The sequence below is a fragment of the Pholcus phalangioides genome, unplaced genomic scaffold (genome assembly GCF_987345545.1).
Source record: "Pholcus phalangioides strain wild (caught in Gottingen) unplaced genomic scaffold, Ppha-v1.0 ptg000001l_1, whole genome shotgun sequence".
Taxonomy (NCBI): domain Eukaryota; kingdom Metazoa; phylum Arthropoda; class Arachnida; order Araneae; family Pholcidae; genus Pholcus; species Pholcus phalangioides.
In genome coordinates this window covers 21,845,503-21,864,498 of record NW_028301594.1, presented here as the reverse complement: position 1 = coordinate 21,864,498, position 18,996 = coordinate 21,845,503, and positions in this window count along the sequence as shown.

The following is an 18,996-nucleotide window of genomic DNA, read 5'->3' as shown; positions in this document are numbered from 1 at the left end:
AGAAACGAGGCAAATTCACGAAATGATCGAAAAATTTGGCAAGTCCAATTTTTCCTGAAATGATTCGGGCTTTGGCCGGACAATTCGCGAAGTGGCCGGAGATCCCTGGCCAAAGTTCGATGTGCTGATGTAAGACGGTTCGGAATTCACCAAATTCTTTTCATCCCTCGCGGATCAATAGTGTAGCACTGCGTTACTTTAGGAAAATATTTTTTTTACGTCATTTGCATAACAAACCTATAAAAATATACCACTTTTACAATTTACAACTACCACCAGACCAACCGTGACCCCCCTCCCCCCGCCGTCCCACTAGGGAATATAAGCTGGTCCGTCTCAGGAGATGTGGGCAAGTACTACCGTAAACTGGGATGACTTTGTGCCAAGGTTCAGACTATGTGCCATTGTCTTTTGTATGTGCCATTGTCTTTTGTATGTGCCATTGTCTTTTGTCTTGACATTGCCATTGTCTTTTGTCTTGACATTGCCATTGTCTTTTGTCTTGACATTGCCATTGTCTTTTGTCTTGACATTGTCTTTTGTCTTGACATTGCCATTGTCTTTTGTCTTGACATTGCCATTGTCTTTTGTCTTGACATTGCCATTGTCTTTTGTCTTGACATTGCCCATGTCTTTTGCTATCGGACTTCGGCCAGGGATCTCCACCCGCTTTATGAACTGGCTGGCCAAAGCCCTAAATTCGGATATTGGCCGGGTCAATATTCAACGATATTGTCCATTTCGCGAACTGGCCAATTTCGGGCTTTGGCAGTAACATATACACTTTATAAAAAGCCATCGGAAAAAAAAAAAAGATTAAAAAAAAAAAGACATAAAAATTCGAAATTTCACACGAAAGATTTTTCTCAACATTAAAAAAAGTTCAGCATTAGAAGTAAAAAAAATTTATTTAATTTTTAAAAAATGGGGGGGGGGCTATAGGAAAAACGAATCGTTTGAAAGTGTAGCTCGGAATTTTTTTTTTTTTAAACTGATCGATCACGTTTTTGAGAAAAGCCAATTCTCAATAAGAAATGAAATAAAGATTGATCTTTCTTTTGCAGCACTTGCAAAACTGTTTTAATGCATTTTTATTTGCGAGAGAAAAATATTATTTTTACTAATTTTCTTCAATTTTGCACTTTGTGCCGTGGAAAAAAAAAAAGTTTTTTGTCTCATTAAAACATTTTTTATTGAAAAAAAATCGTATAAAAAATAATGTTAAAAAATGTGAAAGAAATTTCAAAAATATTTTTGCATTAGCAAAAAATAAATTGAAATATTTTTTCCTTTATCCGGAATCATTGATTTTGATTTCGAAATTAAAAATGTATCTTTCTCTTGGAAATATATCAATTCAGTTTTCAGTGTTCCATACTTTATCACAAATGGATATCTTTTCGGAAAAATCGTGAATGTAAAAAAAAACCAATAAAATGATTTTTTAAGATCTCAATTTTCTATGACTGAATTTATGAATAAATTTCTACAATAATTAATATTTTTCCTTTTGAAAATCTAAAGCTGGATTTTCTGTTGGGAAGTATTAGTGGGAATAGATTGATACGAATTGAACATTATGGAATGATGGTTATCAATGGAAATATTCAATTCAATTTCTTTCATGAGTGCTGGAATATATTGAAAAAACCTTTTTATCTTCCTTTCATATTTATTTGGAATTTTCGTCGGAAGCTACCATGCTGTGATGGCTAAGGTGTTTATGAAAGCTACAATGGAATTTGGTTGATTTGAACGTGGTTAATTAGAATTTTAGATAATTTTATCTTTTACAAATCTCCCTTCAGTTTTCTATCTAATTTAATGTCAATATTTAATTTGATTTTTTCGAATACTTTGGTTAATTAAAAATTTGAAAATGGGAAAAAATCATTATTTTGATTTTTGCAAATGTATTCAGTTAAGGAAAATCCACAATCAGAAGATGCTTCTCTCTACCAATTTGTTCAATCTACAATGATATTGGTTGCTCGGACCAATTTTTTTTTGTATTCAAATTCAGAAACGTCAGAATTTAGGCGGATAATGGGTGCAGTTTTTTTTTCGATTTTAACTTTTGGTTCGAAAAGCTATGCTAACATTCTGCTCGTTGAGCAACATGTAAGAAATTGTTAGTCCAGTCTTAAAGGTCAACCAAAATTTTATGATAACTTGTAATAATAAAAAAAATCCTCTGTATGTCAGAAGTTATTCGATTCTTCGCGTTGGATTTCTCAAAAATCTCAATTGTAAAAAGATAATTCATGCTGAATTAACCCGCCAAAACTGTTTAGATGACTAGTGAGCAATTTCAGAAATGACTGTCAGTGTAGAAAAAATTAAAAATTCTAGTTTTTAAGTGTATATCAGTGAATTTAAGTGAAATTAAAATTACTTTCATTTAACTGGTAAATCTATTTTTCCCATACGCGATACGCACACTACAAGTTTTTTCCACAATGTCTAAATTAAATTAAAATGAGTGTGTGAAAAGAAGATAAAACACAAATATTGTCAATCTTGTAATATTGGCTTCCTTCACATATAACCATATATGAAACAAAACCAACATAATAGATTGAATTCATTATAGCAGAGCTGGACTAATCTCCGAAAATTTACATGCGCAGTCGAGCATCGTAACTAAAACGATAATGTAATGTAACGCATGTAAAATGATGCCCGAATTAATATATTACGTGCTTGAAATATATTCCCACTGGATTTATTTTAACACATATTTCATGTACATACTTTGCTATTATAAATGCGAAAAACTATCGGTATACGAAAAAAAAAAATCAAACTTAATAGAACTGGTCGATGATTATGTGTAAACACTGGATTTACTTTTTTTCTGTAACTTATCGCACATACACGCAACAAAACCTAATATTACTACGAAAAATATCAGCTAAAAGAAATTATCATCAATGGAGACGACATGCTTTCATATTTCAAAGCAGTGTCATATATATCCCAATTCTAATTATTTTTAATTTCATTAACGAATGGAAATAAAGCTATAATTCAGCTGCAAGTAACTACGTGAATTTTAATCAACGTATCATTTCTTTCGGTAATTACAAAATAATTTATGAGTTTTTAATCCTCTCCAACTATGACATTCCCTGGAGGTAAAATTTATGGAAGCTTTTTTTTTTTTCACATTTATGAATAAAGGAGTTTCTACTAAAACAATTCTAGAAATCATTCGAAGATAATTTAAAAAATAGCTTTTGGGATGAATTGCTTTTCTTTCAATTAAAGATAATTGGTGACAAATCGAATATTTCTACTAGACTTTATTCACTAACTTAAAAGAAGGAGATGACTTTTACAAAATTTATTTCAATAGAGTGAGCAAACATATTTGAGGACATTCCCTTAAAGATTAAAAAAAACAGCTATAATTTTTCATATTTCAAAATGAATGTCAATTAATTCAGAATGATTTCAAAAACTTGAGTTTTATGTTTATTCAATGTAATATCATCAAAGTGCTCTGTATGTTAAAAAAAAACCAAAAGAAAAAAAAAAACCAAAAAACAACAACAACACCACCATCAGAATATAATTATACTTCCATATTAAAGAAGCATATTATCGTATTATACCAGGATTTGAAATTTTCTTCAAGTAGCTGAAATATGTTCTTTGTATCTTGATAGCTTTGTATAAGTCAATTTTTTTCCACTCGTAAATAACAAATTTCTTCTATTATGTTACATGTAAAACCAATCAAAGCATGACGTTGATCTTCTTGAAGGGCTCTCATAAAGACATCAAATTAATTATTTTACTTCTGCTTTTTTTTGAATTTCTGAACTGTGATAGATTGCATAATCTTTCTTTTCTACAGAAACAGAGCTGAAGAAAGATGCAATCATACGTGCTTGAGGAGGTGTCACGACTTCCAAGTCACGATTTCAAAAAGCGAATTCTTCTATGACTTTAAAAAAATAATACTTTCTTAATTGCGAATTAAATGCTAAAAATTCGGTGTCGATTGGTTAGCTGGTTCTTCCAAAGTAAAAGGAAAAATAAATTCCTTTTGAGTGTACAATTATAAAAAAAAAAAAGCAATATTTCTCAGATTGCGGATTTTGGAGCTTGTTTGTAAGATTTAAAACAACTCCTGCATTAAAATTGCTGAAATAGCATAAAAATATTTATATGGCACGAGCCAGTAAAAGAAACCTCAAATGTGGGCATGCGATCATTTGCTAAAATTTTACGAATTTCAAATATTGAAAAAAAGATAAATCTCAAAATTCTGAGTCAAGAATTTTTTTGAAAATGCTTTCCATTAGTCAATTGCAAAATCAGAAGTTCATTGGACAAAACATATTGAATAAACATATTTACAAAATTTCAACAATTTTGGTGCAGTAGTGGTTAGTTGTTTCTGTGGGATCCGTTTGAAGTCCATTGTTTACAGCAAAAGCCTTAAAACGCTGTATCAGCTTGAACACTTCACCTCTGAGGCATACGCATCCATTGAACAGTGGCTTCAAACTCCGCTCTTCACTTTTGCATGTCGGTGCCTACGCAAGACGACCATTTCGAATCGATCACATTGTAATTTGACAAATTTCTCATATAGGATAATATCACTCGCTCTTTAAAAGTCACGCACAGACACTACAGCGCCATCTATTAGTCAAAGTGGCACCGAATTTCACGAACCACCGTATATGAAATTGTAGGCCTACCAATCTGTCTGTCGCTTATTTCAAGTTATGCTATTTCAAAGTTGGGGGGAGTCCTTTCTGAAACACTCTGTACACATTTTGCTATTTTGCTTTTCCGACACATATAGCGCGTTCTACTCGTTCCATTAATACGCGCTCTTATTGGTTTTAATGCAATTATTTCCTGAAATGATAGAAAAAACTAACATTTATATTTTCTCGATGCACGTCATAGCTCCTAAGACAAGTGTCTCTTTGTTGAAAGGTATTCAGAAAAATTCTTGTTTCCCTTCTTTTTTATTTATTACCCTCGTTCTTGACTGATCGCTGCCACTCGTTTTCCGAAGCTGAAATCGCTTTGGGGCCATTCAATGTAATGGGTCGTGAACCAAAAGGGGTTTTTCCTGAGTAGGTGATAGACTGCATAACATACGAAGCAATTCTCACTCTCAAACTACTCTCTAAGTCCTGCTATAAAGATAGGTTTTTTTGGGAGAGCGTACTATGGGTGTGGCGTATTTTTATATTTTTTTTTATGTATGTCGATGATGCGGTTCAAACGTGTGAATGATGATCGAATTTTTTCTTAAGATAAAGTGGTGTTATTCTATCCACTTCAAAAGATATTTACAAGAGCAATAATTCAAACGACATTTATATTAGCAATTCCTTAAGGTAATTTATTCAGATTTACCGGGGTACGATCGGAATTAATTTTCGATCATTTGGAGACTATCATCGTGTGTCTAGCCTTAGGCAAGGCGCAAATTGAGACGCTCCGAAGCGCGCGAGAGGACCAGACCCGAGTACGACGATGTCAACACCCCCCACGCGTAGCAAAGACCCCTAGAACAAGGGTGCTTAACTTTAGGAGAGAGCGTCACTTCATTGGTTTGAAAACGTGTCACGAGTCATTTAAGTGATTTGAAAATGCGCAGTGGGTCACTTGAGTGCTCTGGAACAATGTCGCGCGTAACGTAAGTGACGTGGAACTGTACCGAGGGCCGCTTAATTGCTCTGGAACTGCGCCGAAGATCGCTTAAGTGATCCGTAAATGTATCGCTGGCTGCCTGAGTGATCTGGAACCGTGCCGCCGGTATTTTGAGTGATGTGGAAATGCGCCACGGGCCACTTGAGTGCTCTGGAACTGTGCCCTGTCTTACTCAAAAGATCTGTAAATATGATGCGGTTCTCTTGAGTGATCAGGAAATCTGCCACAAGTCACTTAGGTGATATGAAACTGCACCGTGGATCACCTAAGTGATCCGTAAATGGGCCGCGGACGGCTTACGTGCTCTAGAATTACGTACTTTCCACGGGTCACGAGATTTGTTGTTTAAGAAATTGGTTAAGACAAGCAAAGTCTGACTTCCATGATTTTTCCAAACAAAATTTTTTCATGAAAAAATCATGATTTTTTTCCTCTAACTTCCAATTATCCGAACAATACGAATTAAGTAAGAAATTTCAATATTTAATTAGATAGAAAACTCTCGAGAGGAGTTCGTAAAAGTTTGAATTATTCAAAATTCAAATTATCCAAAATTGGAATAACCACGTACAAATTTCTACTTTACTGTATATCCGCGGAAATACAGGAAAATATAGTGGTTTTTTTTTGACATTTTCAATCATTTTTTATAATTTGTACATTGAATGGATTATAAAAATTCTATAAAAGTTCCTTCACACACAGCATATTGATAATTTATACACAAAAAACAACTTGAGGCGTGAGAAAATCATGAAAAAAAAATTTATTTCTTCTACTAAGAGTTTTTATCACAAATAGCCCTATGAGTAGGGCTGGGAATCGATTAAACTTTTTAACCGGTTAACCAAAATTTTTTAGTTGATTAATCGAATTTTAATCAAATATTTTTTGTGACCATATAATATTAATAAATGCTATAAAAATATATTTTATTCATTTCACTCACCTATTCGGTAGATGTAAACAAATATGGGAATAGGTTCAGAAATTAAGGCTGCCCGCTTCAAGAAATTTAATATGTTGTACATAATAGCCAAAACTTTTAATTTCTTCACTTGGATCTAGTTTTTTTATTTTAAAAGTCGATTGTTTTTGGTTACTATTGACTGATTTAGAAACTACTTTTTTAATTAAATTTAAGAAAAAGTAGTAAAAGAAGAAACTACTTTTGAAAAATAAAAATCATTTCATTTTTCTGAATTTTATACGTGTGTACATGTTTATTTTAATATTTGTGTGTGGGTTTTTTTTAACGTATTTCTTAGTGTCATTTTTTATGCATTTTCCCCTTGCACATGCTCATGTGCATGAATATGTTAGTGCTTTGTACTGATATCCTCGCTATTTCTTTCCAATTTTATTGATTGTTTGAATTGTGCACCTGTGAAGTTAGAGTCTACTGGCTTCACACAGGTTTGTATATTAAATAAATATAATTATACCTCGCGCGCGCGCGCGTTGTTTGCTTTCCTAGAAACTCCTCTCGAATGGCACTTGTGAAGAGATGAGCTGATGCTGCCAAGAATACGAAAAACTACTGTTCATAGTGGAGGTAATAAATTTTGGTCTTGTCTTTTTTTTTCTAAAACTCCTTTGATATTGAACTTTCACAGTGACACCTACACTCCCATCGAACCCAATTTGAAGCTAAAATAATCAGCTTTTATTGAATCTAAATTGATTAAAATATTGATTCAAATACTTCAGATATGGTTACGTATCCAAAATGATCTGTATAGAACATGATTTATAAGACAATCTAATCGGTTTTTTCTGAAAAATTCAGTTAATTCACAAACTTTTAATAAAAATTTTAATCGAATCGATCGATTCGATTAACTCAACTAAAATTTTAAATGCGAGTAACAATTGATCGGACCAGCCCTAGTTATGAGGATTACAATCATGAACAAAAATCATTTAAATTCTAAATAAATTTTCAGCACGTTACATGATATATATGACAACCATATACAACCGGTACCATATTTTCCTACAGTAAAAATTTATTTTCGGTTTTTTTATTTATTTAAAATTTATTTTTTAACCGAAATCTCAAATGACTGTCACTGAAACTTTAGGTATCAATAATTAATTGAAAATTGCATAAATGGGCATATCCTGAAATTAAATTATACTAATTTCATAATTGATGAAATATTATTGGTATGGAATTGGATTATTTTTTATATTGATCAGCAATAAATTTTATTTTATTTTTCTCGTGACAACCAAACCATAAATGTTAATATCTGAGAATCTTATTAGTAGAGCATTCTTTTTCTAATAAAAATGATAAAAAAAAGTTCTAAAATTTAGAAGTTGGGTGATGATTTCAAGACTCCCCTTAATAAATACCTTTATCTCATTTCGGGGAAAGAAATCAGAATTTCTGTTTACAAGAGCAAATATTTTTAATAAAACATTTTTAAAAGAAAAATCTAGCCATAAAGACGAAAAATCATTCCATTAGTTTTTTTCCGAATAAAATTGAAAATTTAAAAGATTCATGGGCTCAATAAAATCTCACGTTTGTCTGCTTGTGCTTTGATATGGATTCAATACATCCATTGAAAGGAAAAATTGTATCGACAAATTCCAATTACTTTTATTGCTGAAACGATAAAAGCAATTTCTTCAATAAAAGAAATAGAGAGCGAAAATTGAATGTGTTGTGTGTGTGTTATATTTTTTTTGGGAAAAAGAGTTTATTTCTCTTCAATAAAAAAAAATATCGAATGCGAAATTGAAAAAAAATTCCTTTATTAAATAGAGAAAAATTAAAAAAAAAATTGGGAAACTTTTTCCATTTTTCGAACTCACGGAGAAAGAAATGCTCCATATATGCCAAGGTTTACAAAACAATATTAGAAAGAGGTCAAACCAATATGGAAATAGGTATACTAATTGATATTTCTGTGTTAGTCGTTCTTGAAACCAGTCAAATATTTGGCCGCCCAACGAATTATATTGCAGTAGAATCTAGACTCTATCCGGCCTATGGTGTTAGTGTTTGTGGTATTTTTCGTGGGTCGGAGGTCCGATGGCACGATGCTGGCCGACGTTCGGCCCGTGGCCTTGGTGGCTGGCAGGGCTTTTTTTTCCAGCATGGCCCAGCCGTAATGTGACCTGCTTAAGGGACAGAGCGGGGGCCATGTTTGGTGTTTGCATAATTTAACCCATAACTGGCGTTGCAAAAATTCTGTGCGTAACTAGCGTCGTGGGGTCATTTTGATCCCAAGAAAGTATTAATGCAATTTAAAAATCAACAAAAGAAATTTTCATAAAAGCAATGGGTTTTTTACATGATTTCATTTATCTATTTCACTAAAAACTATTCACTAAATAGTTTCCCAATTTCTTTATATATTTTCCCAAAGATTTTCTTTTATTGAGACACACATTCGAAAAAAAATGGAGGGATACAACATAAGTGATAATTCAGTCATTTCTCTCAATAAACATTTTCAATCAGAAACTAAATAATCAAGTGTAAAATTGAAAATGATTAGAAGCAAAATTAAAATGATGGAAATAAACATGATGTAACGTAAATTCCAACAAATTGGAAGACATTTTTTTTAAAAAATCGAACTCATATTACCAATAAGACTTTCTTACATGAAAAACTTATACATTTCTTTCAAATGAAAAATAGAGTTAAGTAGGCCTAACTAGGAAGGGGGAAATTCTTTTTAAACAAAAACTTGTCTCTTCGTTGAAAATTTCTTCTTGATTTACTCTAGAAATACCCTTTTTTCCCTCATAGTTGATGTGAAAGTATTTCTATGGAAACTGATTTTAACGGGCAGTTATATCAAAAAAGACTTCCCACGCGAGAAAAAGGAAAACAACAGTATAAGGTAAGAGGGATAACATCACTGTTATTTTCAATTTCTTTGCAGTAATGCATGAATTCAGTGAAACAAGAGAATAAACAAAAAAATAAAGTTCGAATTTTTATACGAGACAAAAGCTACAAGCTCTCACAAGCTGAAACGACCGGAAGCATTTACAACTAGACTCTGCCATCATCTCTGGATTTAGTTCAAAATGGTTCACTGCATCCAGCTCGAAGTGAAAAAAAAAAGATCTAAACGACAAGATAGTTAATGGAAGGCTTTGTTTGAAAATAGGAGGAGAAGACTTAAAATCAAGGCAATTCCAAAATGATGTATGGCTATTAAAATAGTTTGAGTAGTTCGTGCATTGTATTTTCCTTATGTAAGATTCGAATTGTTTATTGCAGTTGTTGCTCTGTGGTCATGTGGGCATCGTGGTGGGCTCTCATCGTGAGGATCCAGTTTCGAACCCTCGTGGGCAGCCAAGTGGTGGACGGCTGGAGTCGGTTGTCTGCGGTTTTCCAACTTTGAGTCACGTATGCGAACCGGTCTTCGATTTAAGGAAGATTCTCCACAAAGAGAGAGCAGGCAGACATTCAACATGATACATATGATGAAAATTTAAGCACTTACCATTTTCACTTTAAAATATAGAAGCCAGATGGCACCACCAACAAGGGCGTGAAACAAGCACAACTCCGACAACATAAATACGTTAGGGCTACGCATATACATGCACTAATATTGTTCCCATCTGCGCTAAAATCCCGTTAGGCTTACGAATTGTGTTAAATTTAAGAACCAAGTATTTCTCATAGAAAATCGTGTAAATCGAGAGAGCGTTGGTCGGCGTATTCATTAAATTGGTATCTGACCGGAAAAATCTTTTTCATTTCCCATCTACGACTTTTATATATATGATACCTTAATAAATGAGATACAAAGAACTTGTTTAATGCAACCATCGTGTGTTCATTTGCTCTGGCATCTTGAACAGCTCGTGCCACCAATTACAAAGGGTGGGAGGCAAAAAAAAAAAGAAACTTATTTTGCGTAGCTTATTAACTTGAGTCAGTTTTCTCGAGGGCATGTATGATCATCTCGGTGCTAAAGATAGAATTTCCTCCTCGTTTCCTATGATATTGCGACATTTATTGAGCTGATTATAATTACAGATAGGAGCAGCTTTTGTCATATTATACTCCCAGAGAACTCATTGGCCGGTATTTGTACTATTCATTCGTCAACGAATTCGTGAAAGTTCTCCGGAAGATGTGTGGAAATTATCTACCATATGAGGAATTGAGAATAACATTGCCATTATAACTTAGATATGACAATATTGTAAATACGAGTCTGCATACCCAGGCTATACATTAGTAGTAGTTCACTACTACTTACAAAATTTATTGTCATTCCAAAGTTTATAATTGAACCGTTAGTCTTAGAAGTATGCCTCTAGTTATGAAAAAAAAATATATTAAGTTTTTCAAGTTGAATTTTTTTTTCTGCATTTCTGATAAAGTTAGGAAATGTGAATTTTTCCTTGGTTCCGGGGTCATATAAGTAATATCAAAGTAAAAAAAAAGAACTAACATCTTTTCCTTGAGAGAATGGGGCCATACACAAAATTATCGCCAGTGGCAAAAAAAAAAGTTTATTAATTCAGTTTATTCATGGGCGCACCCAAAGCAACTTCCAACATTCCATTGCGCCCAGTGTGCCATTGAGTAAAATCGAAAAAAAGTTGTATTGTCAATGGACATTATTTTTCATATGGCTCCCAAGTGCTAGCCGACCTAATGCGTTTTAAGATGCAAAAAATGCCTAAAATTGAATGTTTTAATAATCTTGGTTTTCAAACAATAATTATTTTTTGGTTAGCATGTCAGCTCTTGCTTTTTCATCGCTTTTAACCCTCAGAATCCCCCCATTATCCACAGATGATCAGCGTAATAGCCTGCTCAATCATTCTGTGACTATCTGATTTTTTTTTAACATGAAGTTTTTAAACTGCCGTATAGATGGCGTACGCATATATATTATGTTTTTTTTTTATGGTACGTATTTCTGAATTTTTAATAGATTTGCTTGCAGTGTATGGGGTGGGTGTAAAGTGTTGTGTAGTAGTAGAGTGCCCACCTGACATCATTCACTATTTTTCTGTGATTGTGGGTTCGAACCTAGATTCTGTGTTTGCATCACACCTTTTTTTTTTTCGATTTTATTATAGAGTGTGAAACCTGTACCAAACGGAACGTCAAGCGATTGAAATAATGTTCCATTTTATACAGGTTTCCGTTTTATAAAAGTGCATTTTCGATTCCGTCAAAGACAGGTTTCTGACTCATTCAGTATCCGCATTAGGTTGGGATTACACTATAAAAGTTTTATAAAAATTCTTTTATAAAACTTGACAAATGAAACCAATAAAAGTTTATCGGTTTCATTTGCTCAAACGTAACCAATAAGCTTATTGATTGCATTTTTCAAGTTTTATAAAAGAACTTTATAAAACTTTCGTAGTGTAGTCCGGGATTTAGTTTCACTGTATGTACAACGTATGAGTTTGCCAGCGCCATCTATCTTTCACAAAAAGGAACCGAAGAAAAGGGGACTTTTTTTACTCTGCCAGTTTGTGAGAAGCATTTCTCCGAATATTCCCGCAGCCTAAAGGTTAGGGGGAATTCTTGAGGACGTTTGAAATATTTTTGTAGTGTAAATGTAATTTGACAATTTCTAGAGAAAGTATACTTCTAAGGATAACTGTTCATAGAAATTGACTATTGGATAACCAAAAAAATTAAAAACCTACATAATAGCATGTGTAACGCATATTTAAGCTTTTGAGTAGGAAAAAACATACATATAAACAATCGTCTGAAATTTGGAGACAACTTGACAAAGAAAAAAAAATTTAGAATACGTATGCATTTTTCTCCAACGAATTTAAGGATTGTATTTCTTCAAGGAACACAAAATAATTCCAGGAAAGCCAAATGGTTTAAATAATTAATTTTATCACTGAATACATTTATATTGAATAGTTACTTCATATATTTGTAATACATGCTATTTCCAAATTCATCAATCTAAAAAAAAAAATTCTGTAAAAGCAAAATAGCGTCAAAAATAAGATTATCGTGGAAACACACATAACGTAATTATTCCTCATAAGATTTATAAAAAAATTAATTTTAAAAACGGAATTTTTTTAGGTAAAACCTTATAACAAAGATTCGTTCAAAAGTTTTGAAGTAATTGAGAAAATATGTTGCTTTAAAGTCTTATCGATTATTTTGCAGAAGCCCAATAAGAAAAAAACCGTAGTTTTTGTTTTAATTTAATTCTCAAAAGAACATTAAGCTTATTATAAATTTCAATTTTTAGGAATTTTTTTTTCCCACGAGTTTTTCTTGATTCTTAATTCTGAACGAAAAGGAGGATTTTTTTTTTCAAACCATTCAAAACTTTTTCTTGAAAAAATTGTATGAAAATCATGTGAGTAGAAAAGAAAATTCAAGTATGGGTTTTTTTAAATACAGTAATGTATACAAATTATTAGCAAGAAAGTATTAAGTATTAAGTATTAGCAGGTAAAAAAATATTTCGCTCTTATTCTCCGGAATCAGTGATTTTGATTTCGAAATTATAGAAAATATATTTTTCTTGAAAATATGTTGATATCGACATTTAGGGATTTAGAATTTTATACTTTAGTACACATTTTTTTTATTCACAGCAATAGCATGGATGTAAAAAAAAGACTAATTTTAGGAGATTGAACAAAGTGATGATTGAATTTATGAATTAATGCATAGAGTAATTAATATATATTTTTTAAAGTCTTTTCACGTTGAAAAGCATTGGCGAGAACAGATGAATATCCTTTGAGAAAAAATGTTTTCAATGATCAATATATTCAATTGAGTTTTTTTTATACGTGATAAAATCAGTTTATTTTTCATTTTAACACTCGGAAAAATTAACGCTGCGGGTATTACGTAGCAGACTATAATCTATTCTGAAAAAATTCAAATGTTCTCGTTAAAAAAAATTCAAATATTTTTTAACGTACTTTTGTACTTGAAATTACGGTAATCGGTTTCTGTTATTAGAAAACTCTGATTTGCTAGAAAAATTCTTGGTTGTAATTTCAGCATGATCAACGCATAATCGAGACTACCTAAGTTTTGTGCACAAATTTTATAATTCACGAACGTTGAAGTTGTCCGAAAAATGGATAGAGTTCTTTCGGAGTAGAAGCTAAACGTGTTCAGAGAGCGATAGTTTGAGCATCTTCGATAAGAACTCAATTAAAACTTAATCTATTTATTATTCCCGAATAAAATTAATTTGTTCTCTCAATGCTAATATTGTTCGAAACGCATCAAAGAAGCTCGTATAACAGCTTTTCATCAATCCCGAGGCAGAAACTTATAAAGAAACAGCCATAAGCTCTCTGAGAGAGAGAGCTCTCTCTCTCTAAGGAGAGGAAAAGTTAGATATTTCATCATACTCGTATATAGTCAGTCTTTATTTCTTTGTGTATCTTCCACGTGCCCCTCCAAGAACTCATTTTCACTTGATGTTCTTTGGGCATGAGAAATTGCATCATCATCAACATCACCACCATGTATGTAGTTCGTGAAACATGGTTCCAGATGAATATCCAGCATTTCATCAACTCGGGAAGTGTAATGGAAAATTTTTAGTGTTTACCTTCAATCTTTCGGAAGAAATTGAAAACAAGCGAATGCATACATATAAAGGAATCGTTGTTTTTCTTCTAAATTAAGAGATTTTGCTCAGCTCTGAAGTTAATCATAAAGATACATTCAATCATGGACTTTGATAATAAATGCCATATTGTTACAGAATCTTAAATCCAAAAAATGAAACTGCATCGTAACTTTATTAAAAATGAATCCAATAAATGAGACAGATTTCTTGAATGTTTAGCCAAGGAAATGTGATGATAGCTTCACATGATGAGATTATGAGCAAAACGTCAACCTCGGTTATAACGACAAAATTTCTTGGAACTTCGATGTCGTTATAACCGGATTTGACTTATGTATTTATGTATCTTTCCAAAATATCTAATGTTTTGGAACGGTTAGTGTGCATAATATACATTGAGAAATTGATCACAATGATAGGTGCGGTGAGTGATGAGAGTCGGTGGAAGGACCATTCATCACCGATATGACAAAATAATTCGTGAAATATTGATTTGTGATGTATGATACCCTCACTATATAATACCGTTTGCGTATCCATCACGTTCGACTAACGATTAGTGATAGGGATGAGTTGCTTCTCCTTCGGACGAATGCCATCTCCATAAACTCATCTCATTAATTGTTATAAACCCTTGCACACAATATTGATCTGTACAAACAGAAATCACGTATTACTTATATATCATACATTGGACATAAGCCTTTCTATCGAAAGTCTGTCCAAAGTGATATTTCAATTCTTATCTCGACGTATGGAATGTTGTATTAACGAGACAAACGCGTATCCCATTGTCTGTTTATGATTGGACTACAAATCAGGTATATTCTGGTCTATTTGAAGTTTCTATTTGGATAACAGGGAAGGGAGTTGTTTTGGTAGCACAGGAAGAGGAATTCACTGATTAATAGTGGAAATAGTGTTATTGGAATTCTATATAAGCGTCGTGATTGTTTTCTAATAAAGCATTTTCATCTCCCCCCCCCCCTCCTGGATGTCCAACAACGTGAAGTGAGACGAGTCTTTCCATTCGTTAACACCGTCGACTAATGTTTATTGTTATGGGACACGAATGTATAACACCGTCACGAAAATTTGTCTAAATAACTTAACTGTGATATTATAATCCCAAACAGCGAACGTATCGGTTCGCAAAGCTAACCGGATCTACGTATGTCAAACCGGATGATGCCATTCTTTTATGGTACACGTAACATTACACGTGTATACACAATTATACTTCGAAGGAATGGAACTATATGGCGCTACATAGTGTATTTGAATTTTATCAAACGTACTTGAATGAAAATTAGTATGACAAAATTCATAATTGCATGGGAAATTGCCGAATGGGATGAGATACGCATAATCAAAATCGGAAGTTTAGAGGCGCGAAGTACTGTCTTCTGCTGCTACTACTTAACTGTACAATGTACATGCACCTCGTACACATTCTTATGCGGAATTTCCTAATGAAAATCTTTGGCATGCCAGAACATGTATTGTGAGTGTATGTATAGCATTAACGTATTTATATTGTCAGAATTATGCGTGTTTCGTGTCCCATTGGTGCTGCCATCTGTCTTGCATGTTTTTTAAGTGAAGAGAGTAAACGCTACAATTTTCATGTTATGTTAGTCTCACGTTGTAGGTCTGCTTTTTCTCTGATGAGTGATTTTTTTCAATTCGAACTTGAAAAACCACAGGAAAACAAACTTTAGACGATCACCGAAGTCGAATTGCAACCGTTACATATTGCATTCGAATTTTGACAAACGAAGCTGACTAAAAATTAGCATTCATAAAGGAATGGGAAACTACCGAATTCGATGAGATATGCATAATCTATCTCTGGGAGGTACTGTACAACTACACCGCATGCCGCATATGCATTTCATAAACGTTCGACTGCGGAATTTTTAACAAATCGGTTACGTGAAAGAACACGCGCATTGTGAGTGTATGTATGACCCTAACGCATTTACGTTGTCGGAATTGTGCATGTTTTGTGTCCTACTACAACTGCGGTGCTGCAATCTTTGTGCTGCAATTTACTGCCATTAAGGAGTCGGTTGGGAAATGATCTATCAGTGGTCGCCTCAAGCTCGCTGTGAAAAATATCTTGTTATCTCTATTCTTCCCCCGGATCGAACCTGGGACCTGATGACAACATTCACGTTGGTAGACGAGCATCTTACCACCACGGCACTTGGACGTCGCAAAAAGTCGTTTTTCGTGTCCTACTGGTACTGATAATTTTTTTTTTGTCACACTACGGTCATTTTCTGCACACGAGGGCTAATTAGACCGGGACCTACAATTCATTGCCGATTCCGAACGGCAGGTTTGTTTTTTATAGGCCCACTCATAGAGAGGGGTTGGTGCGCTAACCCCTCTATGGGGGACTTCCTGCGGTAGCCATTTTTTGCTGCGGTCAAGTCGCCGTTTTTTGTTGTACCCCTGTGTCAGGAAAGTTTTCTGACAAGGACGAACCGAGTATCGAACTCACGACACCTCTAAACATCCTTTGGTACTTTAGGCAAGTATCTTATCGACCGGGCTACCGCGCCCCGTCCTACTGGTACTGTCATCTGTTTTCCATATTGTGAAGTGAAGTGAAGGTCATTACCATCAAGACCGACCATGGACTTCGTCTCCAAAGGAGGTATAAGCGATGTGTCCGGAGACGTGGGGCATGGTGGAAGAAGTTAACAATGCTACTGGGAAAGCCCTGAAAAAGATATCATATATCGCTGGAAAATTACATTATGTAGAAAACACGTATATTAGTAGATCGCCAACAGAAATCGGATCGGAATTCGAAAATGCTTGAATTTTCATATTATGTAAGTATAACATGTTGAAGGTGTGCCTGCTCTCTGCCGAGAGGCTTTTCCAAATAGGGGACCGGTTTATATTCGTGACAAAAAAGTACTCACCGTGTAGTCATGTGCCTATCATGTACCTGATCATCGTGCTCAGTGCCGTAACTAGCCATTCGTGTGCCCTGTACAAGAATTTGCATTTAGGCTCCCTTCTAAGTGGGCCCTGTGCAGGTGCACCTGTTGCACCTGCCTGGTTACGGCACTGATCGTGCTGCACTTTTCGAGCAGATAATTTCTTTTTTCATAGTTATTGACACGTATAGAAAATCTGAAAAACCATTAAAAAAATTTATCCCAGATTCTACTGTCTATACAGGGCTGGCGCCTTTTCAGACCCTGGTGCCACGAATGTGTGGATTCCTTTTTCTGACAGTAGAATTTTTTCTCTGGACTTCAGGGAATTAACCCCTGACTTGAAGGATTGTGTAAGTTTTGAGTTAGAAATATTGTGAATAGGAACATTGGGGAGGCTTTCATCGGAAGGCAGCACTTAAAGTTGGACTTTGAGGCATTGGCGTCGGAGCCGGGGGTGCTGTGGGTGCTCGAGCACCCACGGAAGTTTGTAGAACGGCTCCGAGCACCCACAGAATTGATTCAAAAATCGAAATTTCCTACATGAATCTCAAGACGGGCACCCACAGGTTCGAAACACTTCCGACGCCCCTGCTTTGAGAGAGGGTTTAAGATGGCTAAGAGAAAGTACCGGAAAAATTGAGAGTTATTGCATAAAATTTAGTATTAAAATTCTGGGAAAAAATTGACTGTGAAGATGACTATACCTTGCATCATCTCGGCTGAAAAAATGAAGTGAATTATTTCTTCACAAAAAAATTGAAAGATTAAAGAGTAAAGTATCAAAAAATTAGAGAAGTTAGGTTTATAATGCAATTTTTTGCTTACCAAAACTACAAAAACATTTTACAAATTCCAAAAAATGAATGGTCAGTCTGAAAGGGTTAAAAAGGACGAATAGTCTCAAAAATCACCTTTAAAATAAATGCATTGAAGTAATATTACATTCCAAATATACATATTATAACTACCTTTTTTGTAATTCAAACTATAATAAGAAAAAAAATTTCGGGTCGCAAACTACAAGGTTAAAAAAACGCAAACAAAAAACATTTTAACAAATCAGCAAAATCACAACCACACATGCTCTGCAACAAACAAAGAGCTGCTGTTGTTTTAACTGGGACATCTATCAGCAAATTCAAAATCAATATAAAATAGAACGAAAATGACCTTAGCTTATATACGTGTAAAGGGAATACTGAATTTTTATCCTCAAAATGGTCGCAATAATGAACGTTTAAGGACCCATTGCATGGTAAGCAGTGCATTTAAGATATCAAATCGGCAGTTTATAATAGTTTTATTAGTGCATATACCAAGTGGTTGTTGAGTTCACGACATGTTTTGAAAATTAATGAACAACCAACCAATCGAAATAAGAAAAAGTGCGCGATTTGCACTGAAATACTTATCACGCTATAGTTTTTGTTTTCTTGATAAATTTGAAAAATATATTGAAATTTCACTCACAAGTGACGCTGTATCACGAACATTAAATAGTGTAAAAATTTGGTAGTCCAAAACAATTTAATGCCGATTCCGAACGGCATATTCTTTTATACTCACCGAGAGGTTGGTGTGCTAACCCGTCGGTGTGGGGGTGGGACTCCGTAGTAATATTTTTCTGTGGTCATGACGACGATTTCGTTGTACCCTGGTGTTAGGAAAGTTTCTGTCATGGATGAACCAGGTATCGAGCTCGCTCGCGTTACCTCTAAGCATGCTTACGTACTTCAGGCGAGTATCTTATCGAACTGGGCCAC